Source organism: Lolium rigidum, chromosome 1 (assembly GCF_022539505.1).
Source record: "Lolium rigidum isolate FL_2022 chromosome 1, APGP_CSIRO_Lrig_0.1, whole genome shotgun sequence".
Taxonomy (NCBI): domain Eukaryota; kingdom Viridiplantae; phylum Streptophyta; class Magnoliopsida; order Poales; family Poaceae; genus Lolium; species Lolium rigidum.
This window is the reverse complement of record NC_061508.1, coordinates 114,816,635-114,827,314: the sequence shown is the minus strand read 5'-3', so window position 1 is coordinate 114,827,314 and position 10,680 is coordinate 114,816,635.

Sequence of the window (10,680 nt, the reverse complement as noted above, 5' to 3'; positions counted from 1 at the left end):
GGACGACACCCCGCTTGATCATCGTTTAGTAGATCTGATCCGTTACGATCGCTCCTTGATTCATCAAGGATTAGTTTAATATCTCGCAATAGTTAGGCCTTACAAAGGGTTGGAGGATCCAGCGGCATGCGAGGTGCAATTTGCTGCCCCTAGACAGGACGTTCCGAGGATCAACCTAGTGTTGGTTTTTAGGCCTTGTCTAGGGCTGGCTTATGATCACCGTGTGTGAGCGCGAGGCCCAATCGTGAGTAGGATGATCCGATTATGCGGTGAAAACCCCAGATCGTCGTAGATCTCATACGCTTTATCTTGATCAAGCAGGACCACCATATATTCGGCCACCCCGGACGAATCATGGGTGGATCGGCTCTATGAGCCGATTCACGAGACAACCTCGAGAGCCGATCGAGGCTCGTATTTAATGTGTACGTGTGTGCCCTGCAGGAAACTAAGCGAGGCATCATCCACACCTTCCCCGACCAGGTATAGGTCAGGTGGCACGCCCTTGCAATTTGCATCGGCGCGCGACCAGGAGGCTTTGCGGGCCGTCGCTCTGAGGGACTGGGGCCAGCCGCAGCCCTAGTTGTTCCCGGCTCTACGGTGTTGACCAGTCACTGCCCGCCAGTGGGTTTCTGACGTCAACACATTCTGGCACGCCCGGTGGGACGCATCTTCGACGACAACCACCTCGCCATCCACATCAGAGATGGCGGAAAGCACTACGGTCAAGGCGGTCCTCGGAACCGAACTCGTCGGCTCCTGTGGGAAGACCCGTTCACATGGCATCAAGCTCGACGAAGACACACGTCCATCGCCTGGTGCCAACACGGTCGACCTCAGCCACTCCATAGGAGAACCAGGGTTCTCTTTCGATGCCAATATGGCGGGGTTCGTGATTCGCCATAACGCGGACCAAGCAGAGAGCAGCCACTCTCGTGGCAAGGAGAAAGAGGAGGCCGTTCCACGTGACCGGCCCCAAGACGATGATAAACGGTACCTGGCCGAGGAGGAGGTGAGAAGCACACGGTATCCACGCCTATTATCCGAGCATCTCCTCAGCAAATACGAACAGCCATACGACCGACAGCACCACTACGATAACGACAATGAGGAATATCGTCGGTCTGATGCAAACGGGAGGTATCGCCAACATAACAGAGACAACATGGACAAGCACTGGAACTGCCCCTTCTTCAAACATTGCTGGGACTCGGGGATGAGCCGATTGCCGACAGTCGAGAACTGCCCAGAAATGCGCACAGCAAGGGAGAAGGACGAACGAAGTTTCAGTGTTCAAACGTCTAGGACTTCTCCCACCTCAGAGCAAACGAGCTGAGTCCTCTCAAGAAGAAGACTTTGAGGAGTCAGATGGAGAAAACGATAGGTATCACCGGCCAAGGTGGTGCCCTGATGGACTCAGCCATTCTCAAAAGCGTAGGGTGCAGCGGCTGCGAAGCTTAGAAGGAGCCGAGGCACAGTACCTGTGTACGTTGAGGAAGGCACGGCCCGATCTGGCCGTGAAGATGCAACAAACATTAAAGACAAAGGTGCGCCCGCCAAAGAAAGTATGGCGCCCTAAACAGGCGAAAGGCGATGCACAAGCACCAGCTGATGCCGATGCAGAAGCATCGGCTGTTATAAACACAGTGACCGGGATCTCGTCGAGATTTATGACCCAAGACGTAGTGAACCTCCCTCCAGCCGAGTCACGTCACCGCGATAAGAGACCAAGAAATCGTAAACCCTCGTTGGGCAGTGCAACGAAAAGAAAGGCCGATTTTAGCGATCGGCCAGTATTGTCCCCAACGTACGCTTCGCCTGTGTTCAACATTGACTTAGCAGGCGACGGGAAGCTGGGTTACGGGTTTACATCAGCTGACGAGCTAGAAGAGATCGAGGAAGTCAAGGGGGAGGTCAGGAAAATGTTGGACGCCGGGTGCATCAGGCCACACAGGTACATTGAATGGACTCCCAATGTTGTGCTTATGAAGAGAAAGGATGGCCGATGGCGCGTCGCTATAAACGACCAGGACCCTAGCAACGCCACTCCGAAGCTGCAAGGACAGCCGATTCCCAGCAATCGGCTAAAATTATTCTCACCACATGTGTTCACTGTCGTCCTAATTAACATGGTGGGTGGTACGACAAGCTTAAGTTGGCCGAGAAGCCGATAATCACTTGAAAGATTCGGCTCGGGGGGCACATACATAAAGGAAGTCCAAGGCCACGGAGTATGTACCCCGGAAGAGCCGATTCATGAGCTCAATCGGCCAAAACTATCCTCGACATACGCTTCGTCTGAGTTCAGCATGGATTTAATAGGTGCCTGAAGAGCCGATACCATCAATTCAGTGACAGAATCGGCTCGGGGGCACATAGAAGATAGAACACGAGGATATGGAGTTTGAAGCAAGTCAAGATATATTCTCTATTGAAGCATGGGGGCCGATACATGAATCGGCCGTAAAAATTCAAAAAAAAATTTAAGCACAGCCGATGCGCAGACCTTCTTCGAGGATGGTAAATTTTGCAGAAGAGGAGACCGGTTCAAGCGATTGGCTTCGATATAATGATAAAAGGTACAACAATGGAGACGGTATAGAGTCTTATAATGCTTTCAATATGTCTTTTATGTGAGTTTTGCTGTACCGGTTCATACTTGTGTTTGCTTTAAACAACCTTGCTAGCCTAAACCTTGTATCGAGAGGGAATACTTCTCATGCATCCCAAATACTTGAGCCAACCACTATGCCATTTGTGTCCACCATACCTACCTACTACATGGTATTTATCCGCCATTCCAAAGTAAATTGCTTGAGTGCTACCTTTAAAATTCCATCATTCACCTTTGCAATATATAGCTCATGGGACAAATAGCTTACAAACTATTGTGGTATTGAATATGTACTTATGCACTTTATCTCTTATTAAGTTGCTTGTTGTGCAATAACCATGCTTCTGGGGACGCCATCAATTATTCTTTGATTGAATATCATGTGAGTTGCTATGCATGACCGTCTTGTCTGAAGTAAGAGAGATCTACCACCTTTATGGTTGGAGCATGCATATTGTTAGAGAAGAACTTTGGGCCGCTAACTAAAGCCATGATTCATGGTGGAAGTTTCAGTTTTGGACACATATCCTCAATCTCATATGAGAATAATAATTGTTGCCACATGCTTATGCATTAAAGAGGAGTCCATTATCCGTTGTCTATGTTGTCCCGGTATGGATGTCTAAGTTGAGAATAATCAATAGCGAGAAATCCAATGCGAGCTTTCTCCTTAGACCTTTGTACAGGCGGCATAGAGGTACCCCTTTGTGACACTTGGTTAAAACATGTGCATTGCGAAGATCCGGTAGTCCAAGCTAATTAGGACAAGGTGCGGGCACTATTAGTATACTATGCATGAGGCTTGCAACTTGTAAGAGATAATTTTCATAACTCATATGCTTTATTACTACCGTTGACAAAATTGTTTCATGTTTTCAAAATAAAAGCTCTAGCACAAATATAGCAATCGATGCTTCCCTCTTTGAAGGACCATTCTTTTTTATGTTGAGTCAGTTCACCTATCTCTATCCACCTCAAGAAGCAAACACTCGTGTGAACTGTGCATTGATTCCTACATACTTGCATATTGTACTTGTTATATTACTCTATGTTGACAATATCATGAGGAAGGATACTGCGATGGTTCTGCCACGACATGACCCTATGAGAGAAAAGCGTAATGATTTTGGAAATGTCATTTCCAAAACCAGGGGGGCATGTGTTATCACCAGAATTTGACCGGATCAGAGGTGGGCCGCGATCAGGATGGACTTGAAGAGTATACATGGAAGAAATACATGAATCGGCCTTTTATACCAAGTTGGGCTAAACTGCCTATGTATCTGTAACATATTAGATCGCGTCTTAGTTTAGAAGTTAGAGTTTTACCCGTGCACGGTTTGGTGCACGCCCACATTAGAAAGTCCCTTGGACTATAAATATGTATCTAGGGTTTATGGAATAAACAACAACCAACGTTCAACACAAACCAATCTCGGCGCATCGCCAACTCCTTCGTCTCGAGGGTTCCTCCGGTAAGCACCATGCTGCCTAGATCGCACCTCGCGATCTAGACAGCACGAGCCTGCCTAGATGTTCATGCGTTGCTCGTGCTGAAGCCTTTTTGATGGCGAGCAACGTAGTTATCATAGATGTGTTAGGGTTAGCATTGTTCTTAGTATCATATGCTTTCGTAGTGCAACCCTAGCGCATCTAGCCGTCCTTGTACCTCATCATGGGTGCAAGGACGGCACCCCGCTTGATCATCGTTTAGTAGATCTGATCCGTTACGATCGCTCCTTGATTCATCAAGGATTAGTTTAATATCTGCAATAGTTAGGCCTTACAAAGGGTTGGAGGATCCAGCGGCATGCAGGGTGCAATTTGCTGCCCCTAGACAGGACGTTCCGAGGATCAACCTAGTGTTGGTTTTTAGGCCTTGTCTAGGGCTGGCTTATGATCACCGTGTGTGAGCGCGAGGCCCAATCGTGAGTAGGATGATCCGATTATGCGGTGAAAACCCCAGATCGTCGTAGATCTCATACGCTTTATCTTGATCAAGCAGGACCACCATATATTCGGCCACCCCGGACGAATCATGGGTGGATCGGCTCTATGAGCCGATTCACGGGACAACCCGAGAGCCGATCGAGGCTCGTATTTAATGTGTACGTGTGTGCCCTGCAGGAAACTAAGCGAGGCATCATCCACACCTTCCCGACCAGGTATAGGTCAGGTGGCACGCCCTTGCAATTTGCATCGGCGCGCGACCAGGAGGCTTTGCGGGCCGTCGCTCTGAGGGACTGGGGCCAGCCGCAGCCCTAGTTGTTCCCGGCTCTACGGTGTTGACCAGTCACTGCCCGCCAGTGGGCTTCTGACGTCAACAGGTGCTAAGTTGAACTATCCAATATATGATAAAGAATTGTATGCTTTAATTAGAGTTCTTGAGGTTTGGCAACATTATTTGTGGCCAAAAGAATTTATCATACATTCTGATCATGAAGCTTTGAAATACCTGAAAGCTCAATCTACTTTGCATAAGCGTCTAGCTAAGTGGGTTTAGTTCATTGAGTCTTTTCCATATATTATTAAGCATAAGAAGGGAAAAGATAATATTGTTGCTGATGCTCTATCTAGGAAGAACATGCTATTAACTCAACTTGATGTTAAAATTCCTGGTTTAGAGATACTATGTGATTTGTATGCTACTGATCATGATTTTGCTGAACCATATCGCTTATGTGCTCTTGGTAAAGCATGGGAAAAATATCACATACATGATGGGTTCTTGTTTAGGGCTAACAAACTATGTGTTCCAGAATCGTCCGTGCGTTTGCTCTTATTGCGGGAATCACATGTTGGAGGTTTGATGGGTCACTTTGGGCGTGAGAAGACGCTACTCATGCTAGCTGACCACTTTTATTGGCCAAAGATGAGGCGGGACGTGGATAGATATGTGAGGAGATGCATTACTTGCAACAAGTCCAAGTCCAAGCTGAAGCCTCACGGTTTGTATACTCCTTTACCGGCACCTACTACACCATGGGAAGATATTAGTATGGATTTTGTGTTGGGTTTGCCGCGTACTAAGAGAGGCCATGATTCTATATTTGTGGTAGTGGATAGATTCTCTAAGATGTCCCACTTTATTGCTCACCACAAGAGCGACGATGCGTCGCATATTGCTAACCTGTTTTTCGGGGAGATTGTACGTCTACATGGAGTCCCAAAGACTATTGTTTCGATCGTGACGTGAAGTTTATGAGCTACTTCGGAAGACGCTTTGGAGAAAGTCTGGGGACGAAGCTGCTGTTCGGTACTACTTGTCATCCCCAAACTGATGGTCAAGCTGAAGTGGTGAATAGAACATTGTCACAAGCTGTTGAGATCCATGATCAAGAAGAACTCGAAGGAGTGGGAAGAGTGTTTGCCGCATGTGGAGTTTGCTTACAACAGGGCGGTACATTCTACCACGGAGCTGTGTCCTTTTGAGGTGGTATATGGTTTCAAACCCATTACTCCACTTGACTTGTTGCCTTTGCCCATACATGAGAGAGTTAATATGGAGGCATCCAAGAGGGCAGATTTTGTGAAGAAAATTCATGTGAAGACTAAAGAGTTGATTGAGAAGAAAGGCAAGAGCAATGCTGCAAGGATGAATAAGAAGCGCAAGGAGATGTTGTTCAAGCCTGGTGATTTGGTCTGGGTACATTTTCGCAAGGATAGGTTCCCGAAGCTGAGGAAGTCTAAGTTGAAGCCTCGTGGTGATGGTCCTTACAAAGTGCTTGCCAAGATCAATGATAATGCATACTCGATAGATCTTCCGGAGGATGAGTTTGGTGTCGATGAATTCTTTCAATGTTGCTGATTTGACACCATATGACGGAGAAGACCTTGGAGCGTCGTGGTCGACGCCTTTTGAAGGGGGGAGATGATGAGGACATCCCTACCTCACTACTACCTCTGTCATTACCAACCGAAGATGAACCTGCTCGTGAAGCTCAAGTCCAATGAAGTCGGGATTGGACCAATGACACGAGCTCGTGTGAAGCTACTTAAACAATAGGTGAACTTGTTCCTAAACGATACCTTGATTGATGAGAACTTTATACTACCTAAGTCCTATTACTTATGTATCATCAGGTATGAAGAGGAGACAAGCATCGCACGAGGAGAGGAGCAGCTGGACGTGAAGATGGACGTGAAGCTGGACATGAAGATAACTCATGGACGCGCGAAGGAGGAGCGGGAGGAATGCGCGAGAGGAGAAGAAGAAGTCCAGGCCGGTCCAGCGCCCGGTCAGACCGGCCCCCACGCCGGGCCGCCCGGTCCCTGGCCCGGTCGACCGGTCGCCAACCGGCCGCCAACCGGAGGGAGCCCCTCGTACCGGGCAGAAACCGGAAACCTCGCAGTTTCCCGGTTGCCGCCCGGTTGACCGGACCACAGACCGGACCGGCCGGTCCCCAGCCCGGTCGAACGGATTCCAGACCGGACTAGTCCGAGTCTGTCTCGACCAGATCTATTCTGGGTCAGTTATTTTCGTACTTTTTGGACCTGAGGTCGTCCCAGACGCCTATATAAGTCCCTGGGACGCCCCACAAGTTGCTTTAGACCACGTTTAAGATAAACCCTAGTTCTTAGTTGTTTGCTCTGCAAAACTATTGAATTCCCTACACCATATTGATTGGATATTGTGTAGATCCTGTTTAAGTCTTGTGTGATATGCTCTTCCATTGGGAATTAGACGGTTGCAACTTACCGCTTCGTGGTCGGCGGCTACGTGCGCAAGTGTGTGGAGTTGCGAATATCTTGCAGGGTTGAGAGCTGTTGCATTGGCGACAGGGACCAATCGAGAGATCTCGTTGCGTCATACAAGTTATCATCCACTACATCGTCGTGTTTCTCCACTGCCATCACCCCGTGATCATCATCACCACCGTTGCTTACTGAGAAGATCGGGCCACCCCTTATCACTAGCGCCGTTGCCTGGGGATTTCTGCAAGGGGAGTCTCTCATCTCCAATCTCTTTACTTTGTTATTGTTTTGCTTATTTTATTTTACTTTGTCTTGTTTGCTTCATTATATCAAAAACACAAAAATAGTTCCTTTATAGTTGTTATTTTGCTGCTAGCTCATTATGTTGATCCCTAAGTACGTTATGAAAGACTTGTCAATAGGTAGTGGTTCTATAATTGGGAGAGATAACATGGAAGAATTGTTCAATCAAGTTAGTAAGCACAAAGATATTGAGGATAGATCCTTAGTAGAACTTCCACCTAATTATGAAACTGCTACAGCTTATTTAGTTCAAATGTTGGAGGCTAGCCTTAACCCATAATGAAGCAAATGTATCTTAAGCTTCATGAAGTTGAGGATTAGGAAAAGAGAGATTTTTATTCTGGAAACTTTGTTTAAAGAATTTAGAGATGTTGTTATAGAAGCTAGGAAAGTCTTTGATCGGTTTAAGATTCTAGGCTCATGTGTAAATGTTATTGGTACACTTGAAAAAATACACAAAACCAAACCTGAAAATAGGGAGGAAATCAAAATACCAATACCTTTCAAACTCGTAGGAATGCATGGACCTTTGGAAAAGAATTTTGATTGGATTGTTCCTAAAAACCCATTTGATGAAAGTAGTGAACCCAAGACTGTTGAGAGAGGGTCTTCTAAAACTTATATGGATAAAATACAATTACTTTTTGAAAAGACTTGTTGCATTGATCTTGATGCTTCTTCACTTGAAAATACGTGATTCAAACTTTTTGCGCCTAGCTGAAAAGCGTTAAAGAAAAGCACTCATGGAAAATAACCCATGTTTTATTTCTGTATTTTTTTATTTTGTTGAGTCTTGGAAGTTGTTAACTCTGTAATAACCTCTCCTTATCATTTTTATTTTGTTTTTGTGCTAAGAATAGCCTCTAATAGGAAGAAAGTAAGATTTGGGGAAGTTGATGTGCTGAAACAGATTCTGTGCTGTCACAAAAAAAAATCGTATTCCCAGCCAGAACGTCATTTTGAGCTGATAATTTTTTAGCATATGCCCTAGGTTATTATCTAAATTTTGTTAGTTTGCACTTTTCGATTAGAGCAACAGAGGATTTTCGAAAAAATCGATACCTGTTGTTATATTTTGATAGATTTTTGCCACTATTTGCATTTGCCACTTAATCTTTTTCTTTTTGAGTTCTTTTGAGAGAAAGAGCTTTTTGAAGAAGTTGCTACAGTAGCTAATTTTTTAATGGATGTTTTACTTATGTTAGAACTGAACCAAAGTGGATTTTTTATTTGATTGCACTAATGTTGCTAATGAAAATTATGTGAAATTTTGTATGAAGGAAGTTTTCAAGTGTAGGGAGAGAAGAATGATGTAATCAAATGAAGAATGGACAAAAGCTCAAGCTTGGGAATGCCCATGTCACCCCAATAAATATCCAAGAGGTACAAACGTCAAAGCCTGGGGATGTCCAACGCATCCCCTTCTTCATCAACAAAGTATCATGTCATCTTTCAAGACGCTATATTTTTATTTCGTCATATGCTATGTGTTGTTCTTGGAGAATCTTTATTTTTATTTTTATTTTTTAGTTTTATTTTTTCTTGTTTGTTGCAGCATATGGTTGTATCCCAGCATATTTATTTTTGAGAATGACACACTCCGTTTAGTTGCATAGAACACTCTAGTTTTCACTCCTATTGTTCTGCGAGTGTTCTCTTTTGCTAGTACTGCGTTTAGCTCTTGTTTTCCACTCGTATTTTGTTCAGAGCTTGTTAGTTTTATTTAGTAAGGTATGATTAGCTCTCTGGACTTTATTGATTATTATCTATGAGAGTTGTTCCAAATAAATTGATTGGTGTCACAGACGAGTAAAATGTTTCATGCTTATAGTGATGCAAAAGGGAGCTTGTTTAGACTGTGGCATAGACCTTGGCATGGCATGTTGGATTTTATTTTAATCATATGCTTAGTAGTTATTGTTGTAGCATGACTTGTCTCAAATATCTGAGAGTGCTTTATGTGTCATTGAAATAATCATGTGTTGTTTCCATCATACAAAGCATAATATTGTGGTATTCTCCTTTGATGCTTTATAGAGTTGACTTGGCACATGCTTACACCATGTTATGACTACAAACCAGTCACCTAAATCATGTATGATCATTTAGTTTTTTACTTGTAATATCACTTTATGCTTTGATTAATAATGTTTTGTCGCTATGCATGATTATGGCCATTATTGCTCTCTTAGTTGGTCGCTCCCAGTCTTTTGCTAGCCTTCTCCTTTGCTGAGTATGAGCTCTACTCATGCATCCAACTCCCAAAAACCAAAGTTCGCCAATTGTGTCCACCATACCTATCTATATGTGTTATTTCACCGTCACTCCAAAGTGAATTGCTTGTGTGCTAACTTTAAACCTTCAAAATTTATTACCTGTTTTGTGTTCCTGTTTTAGGTCATGAGGAAGTGTTGAATGCTTTATTATCTATTTCATGTTTATTTTGGCTTCACACCTTGACTAGCATGCTTAATGTGCTAGTCCCTAATATTGCAAAGAGAGCAGGCGCGGGTGCCCAACCCACTAAATATAAATTGAACCAATAACTAAAATCTCCTAACACTATGTACTTGAGAAATCATGAACTTAGCTTGTTTAAACAAAGAAGAGGAGGAACTTTATTGTTCTCTCTATGGGAGCCGCTCTTGAATCCATTAAAAATGAAAGGATGATAGATCATTTGATGCCATTCGTTGACATAGACATACATATCTCTCTAAAAATATTTTCAACATCTCTATTGTATTCAAAATAAAAAGGGATTTCTATTTTCGTGCCCCTGCTTCGTTAGTTGTACTCAGTTTTCCCCAGCTCGTTAGTTTTTCCTCAGTTTTCCCCTCCCTATAGTTTGAAACCCCTCGAAGACGCGGGTTGCCGTCAGGTCAGAGGCCTTACCGTTATCGTCAGGTCAGTTCCTCTCTGACCGTCTCGTGCTGACGGGTAGCCATCCATCTACCGCTGACGCGTGGGCCATTTTATTTCCTGATTGTATACGCGGTGCTGTCAATGACAAATGGGGCCGCTCTATGGGGTTGCCGCAGCCAATGACCAGTGGGTCGTCTATTTAT